This window comes from Colobus angolensis, unplaced genomic scaffold (genome assembly GCF_000951035.1).
Source record: "Colobus angolensis palliatus isolate OR3802 unplaced genomic scaffold, Cang.pa_1.0 Scaffold158, whole genome shotgun sequence".
NCBI classification, from domain to species: domain Eukaryota; kingdom Metazoa; phylum Chordata; class Mammalia; order Primates; family Cercopithecidae; genus Colobus; species Colobus angolensis.
The window spans coordinates 248,025-273,830 of record NW_012114688.1 but is presented as its reverse complement, the minus strand read 5'-3'; the positions used below and the strand labels follow the sequence as shown (position 1 = coordinate 273,830).

Here is a 25,806-nt window from a genome sequence, read left to right as displayed (position 1 = left end):
ACACAAGGCATGATTTATCAAGATATTTGTCATTCTATCTCTAAAAATGATAATTAATGCTGCTTTTATGACCATCTCTGAAAATCACTGTTTGTCAGGTAGTAATACCAGAAACAAAATTACTTATTCAGTGACTGACTTCCTAGTCAAGACAGATGATATCTAAAAGTATAATAAATGCTATTTCAGAAAGTGCAGTTTAAATTTCAACAAAAATAAGAAAATAACCATAAACTATCCAATTCCAAACTATTAATGCTAAAGCCTCTTTAAATATCCTATATCATTTACTCAAGATAATTTCCCAAACAAATGAAGGCAGTGTTTAGATCTCCTCATTTATGCTAATATTTCAATATGAAAAATGAGTCCATATACAAATGGAATATAAAATATAACACATATAACTTCATTAGTCTAAATGGCTTAATGAGTGTATTTTCCATTTGAAATAATGTTTGCTGTCATTTGGCAAAGTTGACGATCTCATGGCAATTCTGTAGGTTGTTTTTGATGCACCTTCTGAATTCATTTTGCAATTTTTTTTATTTCATTTATTTAGTGTGTGTGTGTGTGTGAGAGAGAGACATGGAGTCTCACTATCACCCAAGCTAGAGTGCAGTGGCATAATCTCAGTTCACTGCAACCTCTGCCTCCCAGGTTCAAGCAATTCTCCTTCCTCAGCCTCCCAAGTAGCTGGGATTACAGGCCCATGCCACCATGCCCAGCTAATTTTTGTATTTTTAGTAGAGACAGGGTTTCGCCGTGTTGGCCAGGCTGGTCTCGAACTCCTGACCTCAAGTGATCCCCCCACTTTGGCATCCCAAAGTGCCGGATTACAGACATGAGCCACTGCGCCCAGCCCATTTTGCATTTTTAAATGCTAAATATCTACCCACACACCACATAACATGTTCAAAAAACAATTCCACTTTCATTATTCTGTTACAACCTAAACATATTCTAAAAGCCTGACCTGTGTGTCCAAAAAATGAGCTAATCCTAAGTTGTCTTTTTCTGAGAAATAGAAAATAACAACAATCATGTACTAGAAGCATTCAACTGATTATATGTCCCTCTAAACACAAATCAGCCATAACTGAAAAGGTTCAACCCTTTACCAAGTATAGGATACACATACAAACCTTTTGTACTACCCACATTCATTTCCAATGCTATTACATTTCCTACAACATGACACTTGTCAGGTCCCACCACATCAGAATTCCAAAAATTTCAGAGGGCCCCCACTGCCATTCAGATAAAGATCCCCCTCCTAAAACTCACATTCATATGCTCAAAGTTCACAATGTGATCTCAGCCCATCTTTCAAACATGTCCTCCCATTCCTTACCTATATGGAATATTGTCTAGACTTACTGTTCCCTCATATGCTTTATACTGTCTGCCTTCAAATATTTATGCTCTTCCAGCTGAGGATAGTGGCTCACGCCTGTAATCTCAGCACTTTGGGAAGCTGAAGTAGGAGAATTGCCTGAGACCAGAAGTGCAAGACCAGCCTGGGCAACGTAGTAAGACCCTGTCTCTACAATTTTTTTTTTTTTAATTAGCCATGTGTGGTGGTGCATGCCTGTAGTGCTAGCTACTTGGGAGGCTGAGGCAGGAGGTTCACTTGAGCCCAGGAGTTCAAGGTTACAGTGAGCTAGAATTGTATACTTCACTCCAGCCTGAGAATCAGAGCAAGAGTCTGCTTCCAAAAAAAAAAATTGTGTTTGTCTACCTACTTGATGGACCCAGCTCTCCTTTTAATCCCCACTGACTCAAAATCCTACTATCGTACTTACACCTCACCTATTTATTGCCCCTAGCCCATCCTGTCTCTGGGACTAGATGAGGATTATACAGTCTAGAGGTTGATGCTCTGTATTCATGCAGACACTATGGTCAAAGTAACAATAACTGTGGAACCTGAAAGGCATCCAGCTATTTTGGAGAGGTAACAAAAAGGATCTCTGTGATGACTGAAGGGCTTAAACCACAGAGTTCTCCAAACCTTCCAGGACTCCAAAGCAGTAACTACTCTTTTCCTGATAGACGCCTTCTATTGACATCAACAAAGGGGCCACTCCAGCTGCCCTGCTCACTCCAACCCTACTTGGCAGCTGCTTTCTCTCTTAAAGGACACCACATCACATTGAAAAGTTCATCAGGCTCATTAGTAATTAAAGAAAACCAATTGAAAATGGCCAAGAGACCGTTTTTCTCTCCTCACATTGACCGATGACTTGACAAAACCGAGAATTAGAGGGAAATGAGGAAATGGGATTAGAGGGATAGGAGGAAACCGGCACTATGATCGACAGTTGGTGAAACCATACATTGGTATACACTTTCTGGAAGAAAAGGTTATGTCAAAAAGCCTTTAAATTGTGTATAGCCCTTAACTCAGCAATTCCAAACATTTATACTGGGATACTTATTACAGCATTGGAAAATTCCAGTAATTAAAATGAAAGCAATTTGAATATTCATCATTAGAGAATGGATTCAATAAAGCATAGTACACTTATTCAATAGAATACGATGCAGCCCTTCATAATGATGTGAGAAATCGATTCTTTTACTCAATTTTGAGTGAATACATGTAGTTATGGAATGATGTATATAAATATGATTGTGAATCTATGAATCTATACAGAGGGACAGATGGAGAAATGTTTCCCACTGCTTCTAGACATAATTCTCTGAGGCACCTGCAAAGGGTGCCTGAATCACAAATGTGGTTCTCTTTATGATTTGATCATCTCCCAGGTCAGGTGAGTTTTCTAGCAGATGTACTGTTGTTAGAGGTAAAAGGACCTCAGGGTTTCTTGCCATTTCTGATTCATTTTAAGAAAATTCAAGTTTCTCTTTACCTTGCAATTAAGGTACATGGTAGAAGAGTCACTATACATAGAACAATATGTAAGATGTGAAAGAAAATTTGTTTTTAAAAGATAAGAAATTTTTAGAGGATTAATCCTGATGGCTCAACATCTAAATACCACATATATTTTCCAATTACAGCCCTGAAATCAGGGTATGTCTTACAATTGACAGTATCTTACAATTGCTGTCAGAGAGACAGCAGTAATGAGATAGCTGCCATGACCTGCATGTTCATAAAAACTTACAAAACGAGTGTTAGTTTGGTCACGAGGAAATCTAAGAAACAATAATGGCACATCCTTTAACACCTAGAAATCATGTACCTGTAATGAAGAGATAGGATCAGTGGGGAATCAAGCATGTTTAACAACACCCCCAAAGCAGAAATCACAAGGCAAGCTCGATCAACATAATTGCTAAGCGTCTTTTCAGGATGAACTCTACTGCTGGTATATAAAGTGGGACTGCATGGATAAACACAGATATTAGTGACTCAGGATTCTGAAGAGATGGATTTTGAATGTGAATTTAAAACTCTGAAAGAGAATCAGTTTTTAGAATAACTCATCTAAGCTATTTTAGTATGTGTTCCTTTTGTTATGCATTCATGGGAGAAATATATCATATATTTTATATTTAGGTGTAAGCATGTTCTTTCAATAAAAATAAAATTCTGTAAGTGATTAGAAAACACTGTTTACAGTTTCATTGCTAGTATTTCTTCTTAGTCATAAATAAAATAATTGTGTGCCTTACAATCGAAAACAAGCATTATTTTATGTATCACTAAGAAGTAATAGAAATTCTAAAAAACAGAACCAAGAAAACCAAATGAAATAATTTAGCGCTAATGTAGTGCTAATGTTAGCACTTGTTTTAAAGTCATGTCAGAAGGTGTCAATAGAATGATTTTTACACAGCCAAGTCATGATTGACATCTGGCTTTTATAAGACACCATTGATTAAAGGTGCATCTTGATCTGAGATGTTAAATAATGGAGGAAAATTGACTTTAGAATTCATACAATTGATAATAGAAGAAAAACTTCCAGAACTAAAGAAGAATACAGTATCCAGAAAGAAAAGACCCACTGAGTCCCCCCACCAAAATTAGAAATGACCCGCACCCAGGTACATAATCTTGAAATCTCAAAATTTTCAAAGAGAATGAGATGATCTTAAAAGCTTCAAATGACAAAAAAACTTCGCATTTAAAGAATCAAGATTCAAAATAGCATCAAACTTCTGAATGGCTAAAATGGCAGCCAACAGACATGGAAATACACCTTCAAAATTCTTAGTAAAATGGCTTCCTAGAATTCTACATCCACAAGCTGTAAAACAGAAGAAAAACATTTCCAGATGTAAAACATTTCAAAGGTTCTACCTTTAAATACTCTTCCTTAGGAAGATACTTGAAGATATGTTGTACCTATCAACACAAAAGATTAAACCAAGAAACAGCAAGATATAGAAATCAGGAAACAAGGAATCAGATGTGGGAAAGTGGTTAAGAAAGAAATCTGCACAATGATTGTACTGCAGATACTATTAGCTATCCATGAAAATATCTGTTTTCTTTTCCTTAGACACACAGCTTAGACAAAATATCCCAGTCTCTCTTTCAATTAGGTTTGGCCATAAGACTGATTTCTAAACAATAATATATAAATGTAAAGGATGTATGTCTCTTCCAGGACAACATCATAATATTTGCCCACTCTTTCTCCGCCATGCTCTGTCAGAATGGAGTTGATCACGACATCTTTGAAATCCACGTACTGAAAAGAGACATCCCCATGGCCAGGCACGGTGACTCACGCCTGTAATCCCAACACTTTGGGAGGACGAAGCGGGTAGATCACCTGAGTTCAGGAGTTCGAGACCAGCCTGACCAAAATGGCAAAACCCCGTTTCTACTAAAAATACAAAATTTAGCCGGGCTTGGTGGCACATGCCTGTAATACCAACTACTCAGGAGGCTGAGGCAGGAGAATCGCTTCAACCCTGGAGGCAGAGGTTGCAGTGAGCCAAAATCGCACCACTGCACTCCAGCCTGGGAGACAGAGTGATATTCGGTCCCCCAACACACCCCCCAGAAAAAAAGAAGAGATGTGCCCCTTAAATATGGACACATATTATGTATCAATTAAAATTAATAAACAAAAAAAAAGTCTATTAGTTAAGGAATTTTTAAAAATAAGTGCCTCTACTCTAAGGTCCCTGGGTGACTGCAAGAAGCAGAGCAGCCACGACACGACTCACCTGAAACAGCAGGTCAGAGCTCCCACTTCCTCCTCCCAGCCCACCTGAAATAGCTCAGTATCACTACATGACCAAGAAATATATTTCTGTCATGCACAGTGGAAGAAAACTATCCATTTGGAAAATGACAGCTGGACCTCTAGTGGTGTTTGGCAGCCACAATTCCCCTATTCCCCCCTTAATTTCTCCCCTATCTTCTCTTAAGGATTCCCTACTCTCTAATTATTGCTGCTACTGCTACTACCACAGTGGTTTAGGCCAAGGGGAACTACTTCCTGTCCAAAACACTTGCCTGAATTTAACCTCCCTCTTAATTTTCATAAGACAGCCAAGACAATTAAACAAGACTTTGTAATGAATGGAGGTAAAGCAAAAAGAGAGAAAATAATCTTGACAATCTGATTCACAAAGTATGACATGCTCTCCTTAGCTGACCACCTTTGTTCCTTCTTAGCTACTGTCTCTTTAGCATACACCACTTGGAAGCCCACACATAAGCATTTATCTTCAACAAATCAAGCAAGAGCACAAAGCACAGAGAAAAGCAAAGCTTCCTTCCTTGTACTTATTTCCAGATCAGTTTTCACATGAAATTTCATGACTAAACACCCATCACCATAAATTTGATGTGAAAGGGACCCAGTATTTTTCCCACAAAGGTGTGACTTTTCCCTACAACGTCCATTAGACAAGTCCCCTAAGCATCTCATGCCTAAAAAGCCTAAAGAGGAAAATGATGTAGTTTAAAGACTGTTTCTTTACACAAAGCAATTGAATAATTTTCCAGTTACACAATTAAGTTACCGACAAAACTAAGACACAAGCCTTGCTCTCTGGCTCAGAGTCAAGCATTATCACCATATCAAACAATTCATTTTCCCTAGTGACCAGCACATAGAAAGCATGACATTTGCCATGGTTAGAAATAAGGAACAACTTCCTATTTTAAATAGGCGTCCAAAGGGCTGACAAAAACCTTTACTGACAATATTACAAAAGCCTTTATTGAAGATTTTTGAGTAAAGAAGAACCTCATTGTTTCCAAGATATGGCATTGGAAGTTCCATTCTAGATTTAAGATTCCATTTTCAGCACTGGAATCGTACATTTTAATCAGAGTTTTCCCATCTCACAAACCATTTAAGAGACCCAAAGGACTTGTTATATCTGGGCAAAATCTATTACTGTGTTGCATTATTCAAGAAATTGCCTGGCTTTGAAGCTCTTTCTTTACATTCTCTTCCCCACACAATGAGGTTTACCAGTGATATCTCAATGCAAGAACTTAAGAATACGTTGTTATATTGTTCTCCTTTGAAAAACTTATATTGAGGACCACACTCAAAATTCCTGCTCATGATACTCACTTTTGGAAATGATCACTCATCATCTTGTTTACATATTAATAATACTATTTATAGAATTTACATAACACCTTCTTTTAGAGCAGAATAATGCACTTCACATTCGTTATTTCATTTATCTTTATAATATCCTTTTGATGTGTGGAGGGAACAGTTGCTGCTCCCTATTTTAATGTGAAAAAATTAACTAGAAAAAGAAATTCATTATCCTTGATATGGATAAACAGCTACTAAGTAGAGTGCCTACATCAATTGGAGAATAAATCTTCAATTATGAAGGCCATTTTTGTCAATATATTGAATGAGTATAGCAAAGTTTATACATTTTTATAATGCAAAAGTAAATACTCATTTATAATGAGATTAAGCCAAGTTTATTTTATTCTTTTAAAAAATATATTTGCTCTTGGATAATATCAATATATGTCATTAAAAATTTAGGGAAAACAGAAAAGCATAACATTTTATAAATAAATAGTACATACATTTTATAAACAAATAGTACATAATAGTGTCACTATCTGATTTTTCAGAATTTCACACCTATATATGTCGTTATTAATGTAGAAGGAAATTATGACTTTTTTTGCTTATAATTCACTTAATAGCAATACTATCATTCAGTTTCATATATCAGTCAGCTCTCTTGACACAATGACAACTGATTAAAAAACATTAGATAATAAAGCAAACAAAAATTTATAACCATTTTAAACTGTCATATTTTAAGAAATCTCCGGATTACAAATTTATGAGACAACACTGCAAGTATTTTAAAAGCTGTAAAATATTTTCATATGCAATGATAATAGTGGTTTCCTACCCCATATCTATAACAGAATCCTGACATTTTGGGGAGGTACCGTTTTTCCAGACAACAATTAAAACAGAAATAAACTCTTTCTCATACTTCCTTGTACTTAGGTATGGCCATTGACATAGTTCTGGTGAATAAGATATTAGAAGTCTACCAGATGCAACTTCCCAGGAAGCTAATATTTTCCTTATTAAAAAGGATTGACTCAGCTGCTGTGTGCCTTGTGCCTGGCCCCCTCTACCTGCCTGTGGTAGACAGATGTCATGCCTGGGAGCTTTACTAACTGTCTTTTCACCAGGAGAATAAAACACATACACTAATTACAGTGGAGTCAAAAGCAAGAAGGAACCCAATTCCTTCATAGTCTCCTTGGTTATTAAGAACTATCTTTCTGCTGACAATTTATGTTGTGTAAAAAAAATAAACTTCTTGCTGGTTGTAGCATTGTATGTCAAATTATTGGTTACTCCCAAATGAATGCAAGCTTAACTGATAAAATATCCTCAATGTATCCCAATCGAATCCTTCTTTTTCTCTTATCACATGGCTTAAAGCAAAAATTAATTCCCTGCACTAAGTCAGACAAATCTAAATGGAGAGTCTGTAGATTCTTTGTCATACGCACAAAATTATTTTCCATCTTTATATCCATGTACTGCAAATGCCAACCTTCTTTCACCTTTACACTCCTCCTTTTAAAGTATTTCTCAGTTTGTGATAGTGTGAACTCAGAAGGAATTTGGTGGAAACAAACTTACATTAAATGGTAAAGAGGGCAACCCACTTTGCTATACATTTTGCCTATAATCCAAATGGCAAAAACAATTTTTTTCCAGATTCATTGGCATTCTTCAGCTGTATCCCTATCTTACCGAAGATTATAGCTAAGTAGGAGGTATGACTCACAGAAAGAGTTTTCTTAATATAAATTTCACCCATTGAATAAAATTTGAACTATTCTCTAAGCAATGCAAAACAGAGACTCTTGAAGTCTCATGCTATTATTCACGCAATGAAAAATAAGATGAAAATTATACAAATTATCCAAAATGTTCACACCCGAACTTCTTCAGAATGAAAGAATTGGTACAAAGTACCCTAAATTTCATATCCAAGGTCAGTAATTACATAGATCTGTAGACACTAATTTTATCCTTCAAAAATGTAAAATGTGAAGTCTTAAAAATTACTTTATGTATTCAGTTGGAAATATATTTGGCTGGAAGTAACAAAAAACCTAACAAATAGTGGAAGAAACAATTAAGGGGTTTATATTTTTCTCATGGAACAGTAAATCTGGAGGTAGGCAGTGCAGGGCTGATACATCTTGAAAATGCCACCAAGAATCCAAGCTACATCTGTTTTGCCACTTCATCATCCTAAGCCTATGGATTTATTCCTCATCCTTCCAAGAAGGCCACTCATCTCAAAGGATCATCCATGCTCTACGGAGAAAGAAGGAGTAAGAGACAGGGGAAAGAGACTTCATTTTAAGAAGTTTTGTTCGAGAAGGGAAGTGCTCCCCAGAAGCTTTCATCTAATCTTTGTCAAGGGAGGCTGGAAAATTGAATGTTTTGCTATCCACCTTGTATAGCAGAGGGAGATGAGAGAGAAAGGGGATGAATTGATATTCAGCCAATCTACAGTATCTACCACACCTCCAGTCCAGTTAAATCTAGTGCCATCCATATTAGCATCATGACCATTGTCATTATCATTGTCAACAAAATGTTTGTTCCCCAAATTGTGCTATATGCTATAACCATATAGTTGGATAGTCTTAACCCAACCGTGACCACTCGTACTGTTGCAAATTCTGCCCATGTCAAGATATAATACTAATTTCAAATTCAAATATTAACTTTCTGGAGATCTTTCTTATGGATAATACTTAATTGCACGGGCCTATCACAAAATGCCTCAAATGTTTTGTCAAACAATATCCACTAATCTGAAGTTTCACCAAATGATAATGCTGGAAAGAACTTTAGAGATTATCATAAGTTAGCCTTATTTTACACCCTGAGGCTTACACACAGGATGTCACTGACCCAATAAATAGCAGCACTGGAACTCAGGACTTCCAGTTCCCAGTCCTCACTTACTCAGTTACTAAAGTGTAGCCTTGCAAATAGAAGTCCTACACAGTGCTTTCTAGGGTAATTAACTAGAAAAAAAACTGCCTCATTCTATTATATCTTTTTGTACAACATTCCCATTTTTCTACATTGAGTTTTTCACTCTGGTATACTTCATGACACTGCAAAACAATTCAGTCTTATTTCTCATCCAGGGAGCTGTACTAGTCACAGAGATGTATATAAGAACTTCCTTTAAGTACATATAGGCAGCCTCTTTAAAAGTAATTTCAATACTGGCCTTGCCTCCTGATCTCTGAATTCAGTTATTGTTCTATGGTCTTAAAATATTTTTTATCCGTGATATAAGAAAAACATAGATGCGGTTTTGTTTTTACCCTTAGAAAAATCCCCTCCAGTAAATACAGCAAATGCTGCTTTAATCTTTCTTTTTTCAGCCCTTAACATTTGATATAGGTGAAATTGGTTTTAAATGACCACCAGAGCAGCCTTATCAGAAAAAGAGAGAATTCTCTCAAAAGGACACTGTTTCTCCATATGGTAAGAAGGTGAGAGCAGAAAGAAACAGATGGAGAATCTTTCTAAGGAATCTTAATATATGTTGTAAGTGTGTGTGTGTGTGTGTGTGTGTGTGTGTGTGTGTGTGTGTGTTATGGGGGAGGAGAGAGCAAGCCCTGTGGGCTGAGTTGCCTGTTTGTATTTCGCACAGTCAGTGTGTTTGAACACCTGCTGGTCCTGCTACATCCTTCTCACCTACTGCCACTCTAGAATCTGCAGGGAGACAAATCCTGCAGCATACCAATGTACCATGCCCAGGACAACTGCCACCATCCACAGGCCTTTAAGGCTGACTCAGACTATAAAATAAGTCATTATCCTTATCACTTTCCCCAACAAAGACAATCCACGGTTAATGCACAAGTATAACACAAAACAGTATCTGGAGGTCTTTCCTAGGAATCCGTAAATACTTAATACTGAATGCAAATTTTTGACTATATGTTCATTTTTCTGGATAATTGATCCATATGTCCCTCAGATTTTCAAAGAAGCCTACTTTTTATTAAAAATAAATCATGTCCTCCCAACTTATTGAAGTATTTTTTCTTTTTACAAAAGAGGTACTGAGAGATTATACCTCACAATAGTTTTTTAATAAGCCTTCTCAAAGGAAGGCAATTCTGATTTCTTAAAGAAAATATCAAATCAGAATAAACAAGCCCTGCCATCATTGAACTGAAGGAACTTAGATTCCCTTATGACTTTCTAACATGTCAGTTTTATAAAATATAAAACAATAAGGTTGAAATAGGTGATCTCTAAGATCACTTTCAGTTCTGAAAATGCCATAATTCTATGAGTCAGCACTGTGATATACCAGGAGAGCCAAAGACAGAATCCTGGTATCTGCTCCTTAATCCATTCAAAATATCAGCAAGTTGCTTATGGAAATAATGTCATTTACTTTCTCTAAGGTTAAAGTGTCCATGGGATAAAGGACTTTTTAGTATTTCCCACAAAGATGGCAATAAATGAGAAGTACTAATATGTTTCAAAATGCATTAAGATAACTTGAAAAAAAAATGTTTCATAGAGTAAATGTCACATACCAAGATTTTTGTCTTAGACCCTACTGACAGGGTATGACTTGACATTTAATTCTTCAATTACATTAATATTGACTAACTTAATTTAACTAAGCTATCTTGAACTAAGGTTTAAACTATGTCTCCACAACAAATATGTATTACAGGGAAATACAATCAATGATAGTAATGTATAATGTGGTTGAAGATTTAAACTAGAGTGTTTTTTAAAAGCATATGTGGCTGGGCGTGGTGGCTCACACCTGTAATCCCAGCACTTTGGGAAGCCAAGACAGGTGGATCACTTGAAGTCAGGAGTTCGAGACCAGCCTGGCCAACATGGTGAAACCCAGTCTCTACTAAAAAAAAATACAAAAATTAGCCAGGTGTGGTGTTACACACCTGTAATCCAGCTACTTGGGAGGCTGAGGCCAGAGAATTGCTTGAACCCGGAAGGCAGAGGTTGCAGTGAGCCAAGATTGCACCACTGCACTCCAGCCTAGGTGACAGAGCAAAACTCTGTCTAAATAAATAAATAAATTTTTAAAACTTTAAAAAAAAATTTTTAATTAAAAAATAAGAACAATGCAAGGGGCATCCCAAGGAGGACTGAGAATGGTGGCAAGAGGGAGATGGACTGCTTAGTGACCTCTGGACTGGAGGAACAATAGAGCAGTAGGGCAGTGGGTGTCTTCCAACTCTCTATTCAACAGCAGGCCCAGAGTCTCTCGACTCCTAACCTAGTAGTAGAAAATGATCTAGGTAGGTTTATTCCTCGTCTGCATCTAACTGGGTTGCATTTAACAATACTAGGTGGCCTCAAAGCACTGGCACCAGGAATCCTGCCACAACAAGTTCCAGGCCTAAGAGTGCTCCTTATTTCTGCAAGACTGAAAGTCACTTAGAGACACTTCCCTGACCTAGAGGCACCACAGGGCCTCGCCTGGGAAGGCTTCTTCTTCCCCTTCAGGTGACACCAGCAGCGTTCAGTGGGAGGCCCCGAAACACCAGACAAACCAAGCAGACTAACAGCACCTCAAAGTCTCTAGAAATTAAATTGTCATTGAAACCACTGCCCACAAAAGTAGGCCAGGATCTGTGTGCTAACCCTAAACAGAGTGATTATCTCTTAAAATACAAGATTTAAAAAGAAACCCAGAGCCTTCTAACATAATAGCTAAAATGTCCAAAATATGACCACAACTTGAATGAGAAAAGACAATCAAGTGACACCAACATTTAAGTGAATCAGATGTTGGAATTATCTGACAAAGATTACAAAGCATTTATTCTAAAAATGTTTCAAGCTCGACACGGTGGCTCAAGCCTGTAATCCCAGCACTTTGGGAGGCTGAGGCAGGCAGGTTATGAGGTCAGGAGATCAAGACCGTCCTGGCCAAAATGGTGAAACCGCTTCTCCACTAAAAATACAAAAAATTACCTGGGCATGGTGGCCGCGCCTTCAGTCCCAGCTACTCAGGAGGCTGAGGCAGGAGAATCGCTAGAACTCGGGTGGCAGAGTTTGCAGTGGGTCAAGATCATGCCACTGCACTCCAGCCTGGGTGACAGAGCAAGACTCTGTCTCAAAAACAAAACAAAACAAAAAAATGTTTCCGCAAGCAAATACAAATTCCCTAGAAACTAATGAAAAAATAGAATGTCTCGGCAAATAAGCATAAGCTGCAAAAAAAACCAAATGGAAATTATTGAGCTGAGAAATACAGTAATCAAAATAAAATACTAAATGGACTCCGTAGGGAAGAAGACAGAGGATAGAATCAGTGAACTTGAAAACAGATCAGTAGAATGTTTTCCATTTGAACAAAGAGAAAATACCAGGAAAAAAAATGAAGAACCAAGCCTGAGGGTCTTGTAGGACAACAACAAAAGATCCAACTTTCATAGCATTGGAGTCACAGAAGGAGATAAGAAAGACAGTGGGGCTGAAATACTTTTGTGTTTGAAGAAATAATGCCTAAGAATCTCCCAACTTGGTGAAAGACAAACCTACACATTACAAACCTGATCAAATCCCAAACAGAACAAACCAAAAGAAATTCATCCCAAAACACATCATAATCAAACTTCCAAAAATTAAAGACATAGAAAATAATCTTGAAACTATCCAGAGAGAAATGACGCATTGCATATAAGAGAGCATCAATTCAAGCAACAACAAATTTCTCATTGAAACCAGGGAGGCCTGTGAAATGAAGTGACATAACAATTTTCAAGTGTTGGAATAAAAAGAAACTGTCAACTATAAATTCCTTCCACATACGCATTTTCTATATCATATTTGATGGCTGAAACACCACATTTCAAAAGACCAATGGATTAAAACTGGCAAAATGAATGTATGGGGTAGGAACATCACCACAGGTTGGTTTCCCTGGCCAGCTAATTCTAAAATGAAATTCAAAGCCCTATTTTATTAGGAACCGCCTGAGGAAGGATGGGGAAAGAAACAGAAAAGACCAAAGGGAAAAGTAGAGCTGCAATGCAAGCCCTCAGGGAGCTTCAGAGCTAGAAAGATCCCTCAGAGTTTTCCAGAGTTGTGCTGCGATGGCCCAATCTTTATACTTCCACGTGGATCAGCCACTGGATGTGAGCTGCATTGGAAAGGGGCGTGACCTTGGACAAGGGAGCTTTCTATAGCTCAGGCAATCCCTGAAGAGTCTGACCATTGAAGGCCGTCTGTTGACCACACTCCCAGAAGCTGGGGCAACAAGTCCCTCCTTGAAGAATGATTTGGCACATCACAGTGTCCACTGTATTACCACATGGTGGCTACAAGAGCCAGTGCCTGAAGGAACTAATTTGTTTTGTGTTCAGCAACATCCTACACTTCCAAACTATGCTGCTTGAAGGTTTTTGGAAATAGAAATGGGTGAAATTGTATGACATGATAATAAATTATTAACCCCCAAATCTTTCTAACTGAAAACCACTCCATATACTTCTTGCTCCTTAGCCAAATTAAGTCAAGTAAGATTTTTTTTTTTTTTTTTTTTTTGAGACGGAGTCTTGCTCTGTCGCCCAGGCTGGAGTTCAGTGGCACGATCTCGGCTCACTACAAGCTCCGCCTCCCGGGTTCCCGCCATTCTCCTGCCTCAGCCTCCCGAGTAGCTGGGACTACAGGCGCCCGCCACCTCGCCCGGCTAATTTTTTGTATTTTTAGTAGAGACGGGGTTTCACCATGTTAGCCAGGATGGTCTCGATCTCCTGACCTCGTGATCCGCCCGTCTCGGCCTCCCAAAGTGCTGGGATTACAGGCTTGAGCCACCGCGCCCGGCCTCAAGTAAGATATTAAGAGTAACCTAGAACTCTTTATTTCTTCATGATTTTAAATATTCCGTTTGTAAACCAAAATGGAATTATTATTTCTGTGTCCAGTATCTTTATCAAACAAACCTTTACTTGTACATACACAGTACCTATTACTATTAAATACCTGTCTCTAGATAGGCAAAGGACTCCAAGATCAGAAAACCATGTATGATTGATTTCTTATTCCTCAAATCAAAAACAGTCCTATTTTGAAAGCAAACAAGTATATCTAACAGGTTACTCTCTAGCGAAATTTAAAAGAATTCATTTTTGCAAAATATGTGAAGCCACAGAAACTGAAAAGCAAATCAGCTGATAAAAATACAAGTAGACACACTGCAACATTGTTTAGCTCCCAACTGTAATAAGGAAAATAGACAGATGATAGATATATAGATAAACAGCCTCAATGCATCAATCAAGCCATCTCAACAATTCCAGTCCATTTAACAGTCTTACTTATTTTTTGTAAATTAACAAAATTGGCACGCTGTTTAGAAAATGAAAAAGAATAGAAACAGCCAGCAAATATATTGCAGTCAAGTCATACAAGTATTGATTTGAAGAGTTGAATAAGCCAATGTTATACTTATTGACCTTCAGGGGATTTCTCTCTTGGGATGTCAAGAAATGAGGTATCCTGAGAGAGAAGAAGCTCAACTTCCTTTACCTGCAGTGAAATCATCGGCCTTATCTATCTTCTTGTCAATTCGTGTACAGATAAATTCCAGACCCCTACCTACACTTCAGGTTGTAGGTAAAAACACTTGGAAATCTCCAAATTTGTTTTGTTTTTATGCATATAATTGGTATAATAACAGCTTTTAGCAAAAGGAAAGGGAGGGAGGAGTATGATCTACTAATAAAAATAGCATCTGGACTTTTATTATGTTTTTTTATGCTTAATGTGCCTTTGATTCTTATAAGGTAGCCAAGAGTTTTCCAGCAGCTGGAAATCTTTGAAATTAAAGGATGCATGTGATTCAAAGAACAGTTATATCTCAGATCTAAGACGTAGACTGCATAGAGTTACCATATCTGTTCAGTGGCATCATATAATTATGATGTAAACCTAATATAAGTACAATGTAATTTTAGGTGACAGTCTCAAAGTCTTGCTAAAAATTATCCCAGGCACGTGTGTGACACACACACACAGACACACACACACACACACACACACAAGTATATATAACCACTGTAATTAAGAGCGATTCCTCTGTGCAATCCTCCTTATACACGCTTTAAAGCTATTGGCCACAGTGGGTTCCGATTTGTGTTTGAAGTACCGCACAAGGAAGGTGGCCTGTGAAAAACGGGAAGAAAGGAGGCAAAGCAGGAAGATGGAAAAAGAGAGTAGGCATTAAGGAAAGTGACAGGAGGAAGGAGGAGAGCCTCTTCCTTCCCCAAAACACTCTTGTAGTTTGGAAAGGTCCAAGCCCCCTAACCAAACACCAGACAGAGCTTCCCAAAAGTTCCTGGCAGAGCCTTGGTGATGCCTAGGCTTGAGTACGCCCCCTTGGTGCCCCAGCCACCAGGGCACGCAGGACCATCCTGGAGCCTCAGCCCAGCAAACTCTTGGGTAGTTCAGGCTCCCTTCCGCGCCTGCCGCCTGCAGTCAATCACTGAGCGCCGCGCGCCCATCCGTCACCTACTCCAGGGCTTCCAAGCCCTGAATCCTTCTGCCTCTCTCCATTCTCCCTTAGCCTCTCTCCTTCCTCTCCTCCCCAGTGACTTGTCAAGAGGTCCAAGGGCGGAAGCCGAAGCAGAGAAGATGAGGGCGAAAGGCTAGGGGCCGGTTGACGGATTTTCTACAAGGGGCGACAATGACGCCGTCAATACGACCATCCAGGCCCGCCGACCCCATTCCTTCTTCGCCCCCCGTCAGCCTTACAGCACCCCACACTCTCCATTGCGGCTTCAGTGTGTGATGAAGTAAGAGAATGAGGAAAAATAAACCCGCAGCCTCCTAGGCAGCCCTTACCTCAGGCTGCCCTCGCGGAAGCCGCCCTCCTCCTGCCGGAGGCGCCTCTGCTGCACAGCCGCGGCCGCAGCTCTCTGGACGCCGGTGCTCCACCCGGCGCGGGTAGACCTTGCGCTGCGAGTGAGTCTTCCGCGCTCCCGGGGGAGGGGGGACGAAAGTCTGCCCGGAGGGCGCTCTCGTGCGGCCCGGCCCGCGACCAAGAGCCTGCAGCCGCTGAGGAGAGGCCAGGAGCCCCGGGAAGGGGTGCGCGGGCCGGGGGCGGCTGCGGAGCGCGCGCGCGGACGGGCCAGCGGGCTAGCCTGGGGGACCCGCGCCAGGGAGACACAGGCGCTGGCGACGCGCCCCTCAGCTCTTCTCTCCTCCTCTGGCCCTTTAAACCCCCTCTCCCTACTGTCCACCCCCGCCCCCCGGAAGAGACAGCTCGCCGATGCCACTTGGTCGGCCGCGCTGCGCTCTTCAGCCGGGTGCGGGGAATAACAATGTGACCGTATCGCACGGATGAGATGCTGTGTAGTAGATTGTAACTGCTGAGACCACCACCTGTCAATTCTAGGGTGCAAAGCACGCCGTCCCCAGTCGTCTGGCCTCTCCCATTGCCCTCCTAGTTTATTTTCTTTCCCCACCTACCTCACAGACCTCCTGCAATATTCTATGGGCACGGTACCAGGGGAGTTTTGCAAAATAACCCTCTCTCCCAGCTGGGAGCTCACAGCATCTCCCTTACCACCATAGCTGAAGGATTACGCACAGCCCTGCGTGCCTATCCAAAGCCAGAAACCGAAAATCCCGGTTTGAACCCCACACTCGCCGGCCCCCCAGCCCCCATTCATAATCCCAGAGGCCGTCTGCCACTACACCCCCTCCCCCGGCCGCCCGCGCTCTTTCCCATTCGCCGTCCCTGGAACGTGTCAGTCACTCGCTGTGCATCTGCCATGAATACAGGACGAAGAGCTCTGCAGCTACTGGCTGCACAAAGAGGGACTGGGGCACAGGGAACGCAGATCCCGGGTTGGGGGAGGCGAGAGAGCCAGCCGGGCACATTACGTGGAAGGAGCCAGTGGGACCGTGGGAGTCCGCTGGTCTCCGGTTGCACAAAGGAGCTCCAGAGTGAATACGCGCAGTGCTCCTGAACCAACAGGTCAGATCACCTCCCAAGAGATTCTCCACCAAGACACCCCTGAAGGTGGGTCCCATAACTTGGGAATTCGTGTGATGGAGCAACAGGCACTCCAGAACCTCACTGAGCCTGCTTTAAAAATGCAACAGGGTGGAGTCCTACGTGTGCGTGTGTGTGTAGAGTGCGAGAGGTATGCTGGAAAGCACAAGTTTCCTTTTCCCCGGTTGTCCAACCCTTTCAGTCAGAGAAAAAAAGAAGGAAGCTGGCAAGGAAAAAGAGGAGGAAGATAGGCATGAAATAACTTTGCCTATCCAACTACTACACTAGCTAGAGACCAAAATGACTTTAATAGATAACATTTGCCTGTTTATAGATTTATTCCAATAAACGTCATGGCACACCTACTTTGCACTGAGCACTTTGCAGAAGCTGAGGGTGCAGAGTTGATTAGGGCATAGTCTCTGCACCCAAGGAGCTCACTGCCTAATAGGAGAACCAACTATGAAAGCCCGAGACAAACAACACAAGTATTTCACAACAGAAGCACATACCAATTGCTTAAGCAATTTTTTATATGTAAGAGAAGGAACAGGTCAGGGAATTAAATCCCATCTGAACTGTGTATTAAAGGACAAATAGGGACCTCCCAAAGAAGGGCAATAACCTAATAACCTACTATTCACCCATTCACCCAAAATAGCTTTACATGCCTATATGTTGAAAGGCATGTCTAAGAGCTTATCAGTGTGGGAACTTAATGAACTTTCCCCTTCATGGTTTTGGAGGCAACATATTCAAACACTAGCCTTTGGAGTGTAAAACACCCATTTCCCCACATCAGAGATGCTACCAAGTGTTCACTGGTTATTCTGCCTTTTTGGACCTGTTGCTTACACTGTACCATCTACCTCATCCATAACCTTGAAATTGAGCCCAAAGCTCAAATTAATAATAGTGAGGCAATAAGCACCTGAAAGGAAGCCAACAAAATCTGCAATGTAGTCATTGTTCTCACAGTTTTCATCTGTAAAATGATGACAATGTAATCTCTTTTTCTGAACTACAGTTAGGATTAATTAGTTAGATGTATTAAATGTAAGGCAACCATTGCCTAAAGAGAGTGTAAGCAATCTAAATTGATCAATCTAGGGGAAAAAAAGAACCAATTTGAGCATCATGCTGCCCCTTTTTGAATATGATAAATTTGAAAGGTATTAATAATTACTAAGCCTCCCAAGGTTATTACATCATCTTCAGAAAAATGTGTCCAAAGAGTTGTAACTGCAAAAAGAATTATTACATAGATTCCAGTAGAAAATGATGTCAGCTTTCTAAGCATCTTTCTCATCTCTTTCTAAAAATTACATCAACTAACAAAGAGAATGGAAAAGAAGTGTCAAACACCATTTTCAACAAATTTATACAGATTTTACCTACAAACTCCAAAGTGCTTCTAAAGGTTGCCAAAAGCAGCTGAGTTTGGGCAGAAGTCATATGGAAAAGGCCCAGGGAGAGGCAATGGGAACCAGCAGTAGAAATATCAGAAAGTGCCAGCAAAAATATGTTTTCTGGGAAATGAGAGGTGTATCATAAAATGCAAAAGCTATGTCTCTCAAAAACTGGAGCAGAAGCAGAAGGAAGGCAAAAGAGACACATACATATGGATGATGAAAGGAAACACAGGGAGTTTCCAGAAACACGGTAGCAGCAGATCTCAGCGTCAGCAAAACTTTAATGCTTGAAGATTATCAAATCACTATGAAACGTAAAAGTTCTATTCCTTCTTTGTAAAAACTGGGGAGCAGAGAACTATTGGAAAAGGATCTTCTGGACCTAATTCCCTTCAAAGTCTCAGAGGAAGTGAGTATACAAAGATGCCATAAATACTAAAAGCAGTCTGCCTGTGAGGCAACAGTAAAAATGAATCTATAATCTATTGCTAAAACTACCAGTGATTTGCCTACAATTTAGTGAGATGAAAAATTGGGATGGGCTCAGCTGTGTGGGCTTAGTGGCTAATCTCTGCCCCATGTGGTATCAGCAGGTCTTACTCACAAATCTGGGTCTCTGAAAGAATGGCTTGTACACTCAGGGCGTTTTCCCAGGAAACTAGTCAGGCTTTTTCACATGGAGGTAGACATGTTCCCAATAACGAGAGAAATGGCGGCCTAGTGTTCATGCTCTAGTGTTCGCACCCTTTCAAGGTTCAAGCTTCTGTATGTGTCATGTTTGCTAATGTCCCATTGGCTAAAGCAAGTAATGTAGCTAAGTCCAGAGTCAATGTGGGAGGATTTTATGGACATGGGTAGATGGAGGTGTCAATTATTGGGGATCTTTAAGTGGGAGCTATTTGTTTTGAGAACAGAAAAGTTCTCAACCTCCACATCAGGAACTTTGCAACCTCCACATCAGGAACTTTCTCTGAGGACTTTGACCAGAAAAATAATTCATTCAGTAGTGAGCAGTGATAAAGAAGAAACTGGCATAACACAGATACAGACATACTATTTTTAAAATTCAGAAAATGAGCATCAAAACTTTTTAATAGATGAGGGGAAAAAAGTGTTGTCACAGAGACAATTAAAATTATGACTATAAATTTTGCAATGCAAGAAAAAAACTAGTAATACTTTAGCATAGTATTTACTGTTGCCAGGCAATATTCTAACCACTTTATAGAGATATGAACTCAATTGATTCTCAACACAACTCTGTAAATTAGATATTATTATTATTACCATTATATAGATTTAAAGACCTAAGGGACAAGTTAAGTAACACTCAAGATCACACAATTAGAGGAGGACCCAGTATTTAAACCCAGTTAATCTTGTTCTAGAGTCTTCAATCTTATTCATAAGCAGTGTAGTTTCTCTAAATGAAGCATATTTGTTGCTATGTTAAGAAATAAACATCATCTATTAAGGAAAACCAAAAAGTACAAATGAAGAAACTCAAGACAGAGATGAGAAGGATGAAGTTAGTTGATTTTTTAATAGAAAGAAGACAAAAAGCAAACCATGACAGAAATGAAAGCAATATTGGAAGAAACACAAAAGAGGAATAAGTATTGTGGATAAGTAAGATATAACAAACAAAATTATTTGTGTGAAACTGATAATGATAGATGAAATACAACACACATATAATTGGAGTCTCTAAAGAAGAAAACCTTATCTGTGGAACAGAGCAAATCGTTTCAAGCAAAATTATAAAATAACTTTCTTGAAATTGATAAAAAAGACTTCAATCTACATGTACAACATAAATACCATGTAGTAGAAAAAATGATTCATGATGATTGAACAAAGAAATACACTAACAAATTATTGAGTTTTATATATATGTAAGGAATCCTTGAAGCAGCAAGCAAAACAATCAATTCTTGGGGAAAGAAAAATAAATCAACCTACCCTCAGTCTTCTTGAAAGCAACATTCAAAGCCTAATGACAATGGGCTTTTGTTCCAATGACAATGGAAGAAAACTTATTACATTCTCAAGGAAAAAAAATATGATCTAAGGATTTTATATCTAGCTAGCTTTTCATCATATATAAATGTCATATTTTTAAACATTAGAACTCAAAGAATATTCCTCCCATAAGGGGATATACTAGAATAAAAATGGGAAAACTTTCTCAAAATGACTGGTGGTGAACACTGAATGTATTTTTACTATAAAACTAATACTACAAAAAGTTTGAATGTTATAGGTTTTGAAAATATAGAAATGACACAAATCACAATGTTGGGAAGGGAAAGAAAAAAGGTGGTGGTAATTACAATAAGTTCATTGATTGACTCATCTGTAACTGTTTAGGTTGAAAATGTCATTTAAAGTTGACATACAAGTAGTAGAGTAAGCATACATAACATAAAAAGATAAACACTAAAAAATGCAATTTTTAAACAAAATATGGCAGCTGATAAAATGAAGTGGAGGAAAAAGAAGAGGATACATACCAATTTATCATTGCTCATAACTAACAGTTATATCCAAAACAATAAAGAATATGAGTATTATATAAAGATGAAATTATAAAGGTAGCAGCTAGAGAGAAAATTTGCACCTTAATGCACACCTTAAATATCAGAGGCACCATAAATTCATGCACACATGTATGATCACACACGTATCTATGTATATATCAAAGAATTGAGACAAATATTTTTCAGTCAATATACATTTTAAGCTATTTTTTAAAGGATTTTCAAATTGCATTAAAACCAAAACTCCATGCTATATATAAGATACACACTGAAAAAAAAAAGGTTCAAATGGTTGAAAATTAAAGGAAGAGCAAAGTTTTACCCAAATAATACCCATCCACATTCCCCCCACCCAAATACATGGCAAAGGAATAGTAATAATATAGTGGAACTCGTGACTTTAATTTCAGACAAGTTGGACTCAGAACAAACAAGTATTAAATAAAGCAAAGAAAAGCACTTTATGATATAAAAAGTAAAAATCATAATGAAGATGTGAAATTTATAAATATCTATGAACCAAATACACAACAGAAACTTGTATATACAAGTTTTATTACAAGAGATATAAAGACATATGGAAAGCAACAGAGCAACAATAGGACAGTTTTACTCACCTCCCTCAGTCAACTCCAGATATATCAGACTTTCTGCCTCTAAAGTAGAGATTGCATATTCTTTTTAAGGGCTAATATTATATTCATAAAAATTGCCATTTATTAAACCATAAAGATAAAATGCAAAAATAAGAAATTAGGGACAATGCTATATGATGACAATTCCATAAAAACAGAAATCAATAGAAAAATCAGAAAAATAAAAATCTTTCCACATGAAAATTCTAAACAAAAAACTCTCTTAAATAACTTTATGAACAAAAACTGTAGGATTTCTTGAAAATAATGAGTATGAAAACACTACTGAAAAGAATTATGTGATACAGCTTAAGCTTAATTCATGAATTATGCACCAACCAAAAAGTTAGAAAAACAACTATTAAACAGAAGGAAGCTAAAAGAAAAAAAATGAAACAATTTAGAAAAATTAATAAATGAGTTAGGAAAGGAAGGTGATTAGAGCTAATGTGTAATTTGAAAAGCCAGCCTTTTTAATATTTAAAATAATTGTTAAATTAATCAAAAAAATATAAATACACTGTAAGAAATTAAAAGGGGTTAAACATAGAAGTAAAGAATGTTAATGTAATTCTAAAGATTAATCTGTTATAATGTTCCTCATTTTTTCATTTTTGCTTCCCAAGAAAATTTTAATTTAATTTTTCCCTAATGAGAGAAATTAACCATTGTAATATCAGAGATATGTTGCCCCAATTGACAGTACATGCTCTACTATATGCAAATGCATTTGAAAATCTGGGTTAAATGGGTATTTTTAGTGGGAAATATAAACAACCTAAACTGACCTTAGAGGACAGAGAAAATCCAAAGGGAAAAAGTTGAGAAAATTGTCAATTCCTTGCCCTCCTCCAATGAGTAACCAAGCCAATATGAATTTTACAAGGAAATTTTACCAAACCATTGAAGAATGGATAATTCTCATTATATCTAATCTATTAAAAAGTGTAAAAAAGAAGGAATAATTTCAATTAAATTTTATAAAGTATTTAGCATTAATACTAAAATTTAATAAGGGACACACAAAAGGGAAATGTATAGACCAGTCTTACTTTTAAATCCAAAATCCAAGAATATAAGCATCATTCAATATTAGCAGTTTGTCAGGTAAATAATCATAAGGAAAGATCTAAATAGAAAGAACCATAAAATTTTTATTCTAGAGACATTAAAAAGGCATCTGAAAAATTCAATAGCCATTTTTGAGAGTTTTTCACTTTTTAATTTAATTGTATTTTTTATTGATACATAACAGATGAACATTTTTGGGGGGGTACTTGTGATAATTTAATACATTTATATAAATTGTAAAGATAAAATCAGTGTAATTGGGGTATCCATCACATTAAATGTCTTTTCTTTATGCTAGCAACATTTGATTATTCTCTTCTAGCTATTTTGAAATATGCAATAGATAACTGTAAACTATAGTCACCCTACTGATCTATCAAACACAAGGTACACAAGATGTCCTTCTTTCATCTATCAAAATGTGTATTTGTACCCATTCACCAACCTCTCTTCATTTTTCCTCTTCCCTTTCCTTGCCAGCCTCTGGTAACTACCAGTCTGCTCTCTATCTCAATGAGATCCACTTTTTCAGCTCGCAAGTCCAAGTAAAAACATGCAATATTTTTCTTTCTGTGCTTGGCTTATTTCACTTAATATAATGACCTCCAGTTACATCCATGTTGCTGCAAATGACAGTATTTCCTCATTGTTATGGCTAAAAAATATGCCAATGTATATATAGACCACATTTTCTTTATTCATTCACTGATGGACACATAGTTCGATTCCATATTTTGGCTATTCTGAATAGTACTGCAATAGACAGAGTGCAGATATCTCTTCCACATATTGATTTTGTTTTTCTTTTGGACATAGACAGAGTAGTGGTGTTGCTGGATCACCTGGTAATTCCATTTTCAGTTTTTTGAGGAAGCTCCATACAGTTTTCCATAGTGGCTCTACTATTTTACATTCCCACCAATTATGTATGAAGGTTCCTCTTTCTCCATATCTTCAGTGGCATCCATTATTTCCTGCCTTTTTAATAAGAGCCATTTCAACTGGGATGAAATTACATTTCATTGTGATTTTGATTTGCATTTATCTGATGATTAGTGGTGCTGAACATTTTTTCACATGCCTGTTGGCCATTTATGTGTCTACTTTTGAGAATGTGTGCTGAACTTTTTTGCCCATTTTTAAATTGGATTATTTGGGTTTTTTGCTTTTGAGTTGTTTGAGTTCCTTACACATTCTGGTTATTAATCCCTTGTCAGATAGTTTGCAAATATTTTCTCCCATTCTATGGATTGTCTCTTCACTTTGTTGATTGTTTCCTTTTCTGCAGAAAACTGTTTTAGCTTGCTACAATCTCATTTGTCTACTTTTATTTTGATTGCTGTGCTTTTTGAGGTCTTACCCCCAAAATTTTTTGCCCAAACCAATGTCCTGGAGCATTTGCCCGATAGTTTCTTCTACGAGTTTCATAGTTTCAGATCTTCAGTTTAAGTCTCTGATACATTTTGATTTTATGTTTTTATATTATGAGAAATAGAAGTCTAGTTTCACTCTTCTGCATATAGTTATTCAGTTTCATGGCACCATTTATTGAAGAAGTTGTCCTTTTCCCATTGCATGTTTTTGATACCTTTGTCAAAAATGAATTTACTGTAAATATGTGGATTTATATCTGTGTTCTCTATTCGCTTTGTCTTTGTGTCAGTTTTTATGCCAGTACCATGCTGATTTGGTTACTATAGCTTTATAGCATATTTAGAAGTCAGTGTGATGCCTCCAGCTTTGTCCTTTTTGCTCAGGATTCTTTTCACTATTTAAAGTCTTTTGTGCTTCCGTAAAAATTTTAAGGGTTTTTAAAATTTCCATGAAGAATATCATTGACATTTTGATAGAGATTGCATTGAATCTGTAATTTGTTTTGGATAATATTATCATTTTAAATATGTTAATTCTTTCAATTCATAAGCATAGAATATCTTTCCATTTTTCGTGTTCACTTCAATTTTCTTTCATCAGAATTTTATAATTTTCCTTATGTAGAATTTTTACTTCTTTGGTTACATTGATTCCTAGGCATTTTATATTCTTTGTAGCTGTTGTAAATAGCTTCCTTGATTTATTTTGCAGATTCTTTGTTGTTGGCATATATAAATGCTGATTTTTTATGTTGATATTGCATTCCTATAATTTTACTGAACTTAATTTATCAATTCAAACAGTTTTTGATAGAGTCTTTAGATTTTTTAAGTGTAAGGTCATATCATCTGCAAACAAGGCTAATTTGAACTCTTCCTTTGCAATTTAGATGTCCTTTATTTCTTTCTCTTGCCTGATTGCTCTGGCCAGAACTCCCAGTATTATGTTGAATAAAATGATGAAAATGGGTATCCTTGTCTTGCTCCAGATCTTAGAGGAAAGGCTTTCAATTTTTCTCCATTCAGTACAATGTTAGCTGTGAATTTGTCATATATGGCCTTTATTGTGTTGAGGTATGCTCCTTCCATACCCAGTCTGTTAAGAATTTTTATTATAAAGGGGTGTTGAATTTTATCAAATGCTTTTTGGCATCTATTGTAATTATCATATGGTTTTCGTTCTTGGTTCTGTAGATATGATGTATCACTTTTTTTTCTCTTTTGGAGTATTTGACTTGATGTTGTTATTTTTTAAAATTTCAGTAGGATTTTGGGGAACAGGTGG

General features: G+C 37.8%; 1 protein-coding gene across 3 annotated transcripts in view; it reads right to left on the bottom strand.

Annotated features, from left to right (window-relative positions):
* Nucleotides 1-17,082, bottom strand: part of PDE4B (phosphodiesterase 4B, cAMP-specific) — a 621,546-nt gene extending 604,464 nt beyond the window's left edge. For 2 of the 3 annotated variants that reach the window (XM_011936840.1, XM_011936844.1), the window contains exon 1: nt 16,962-17,082. The gene's annotated coding sequence lies outside the window, so the exon portion shown is untranslated. Of the gene's footprint in view, nt 1-16,334; nt 16,575-16,961 lie in introns of those variants that run through there. The other variant, XM_011936841.1, reaches the window with a different exon arrangement.
* Nucleotides 17,083-25,806: the final 8,724 nt, after the last annotated feature.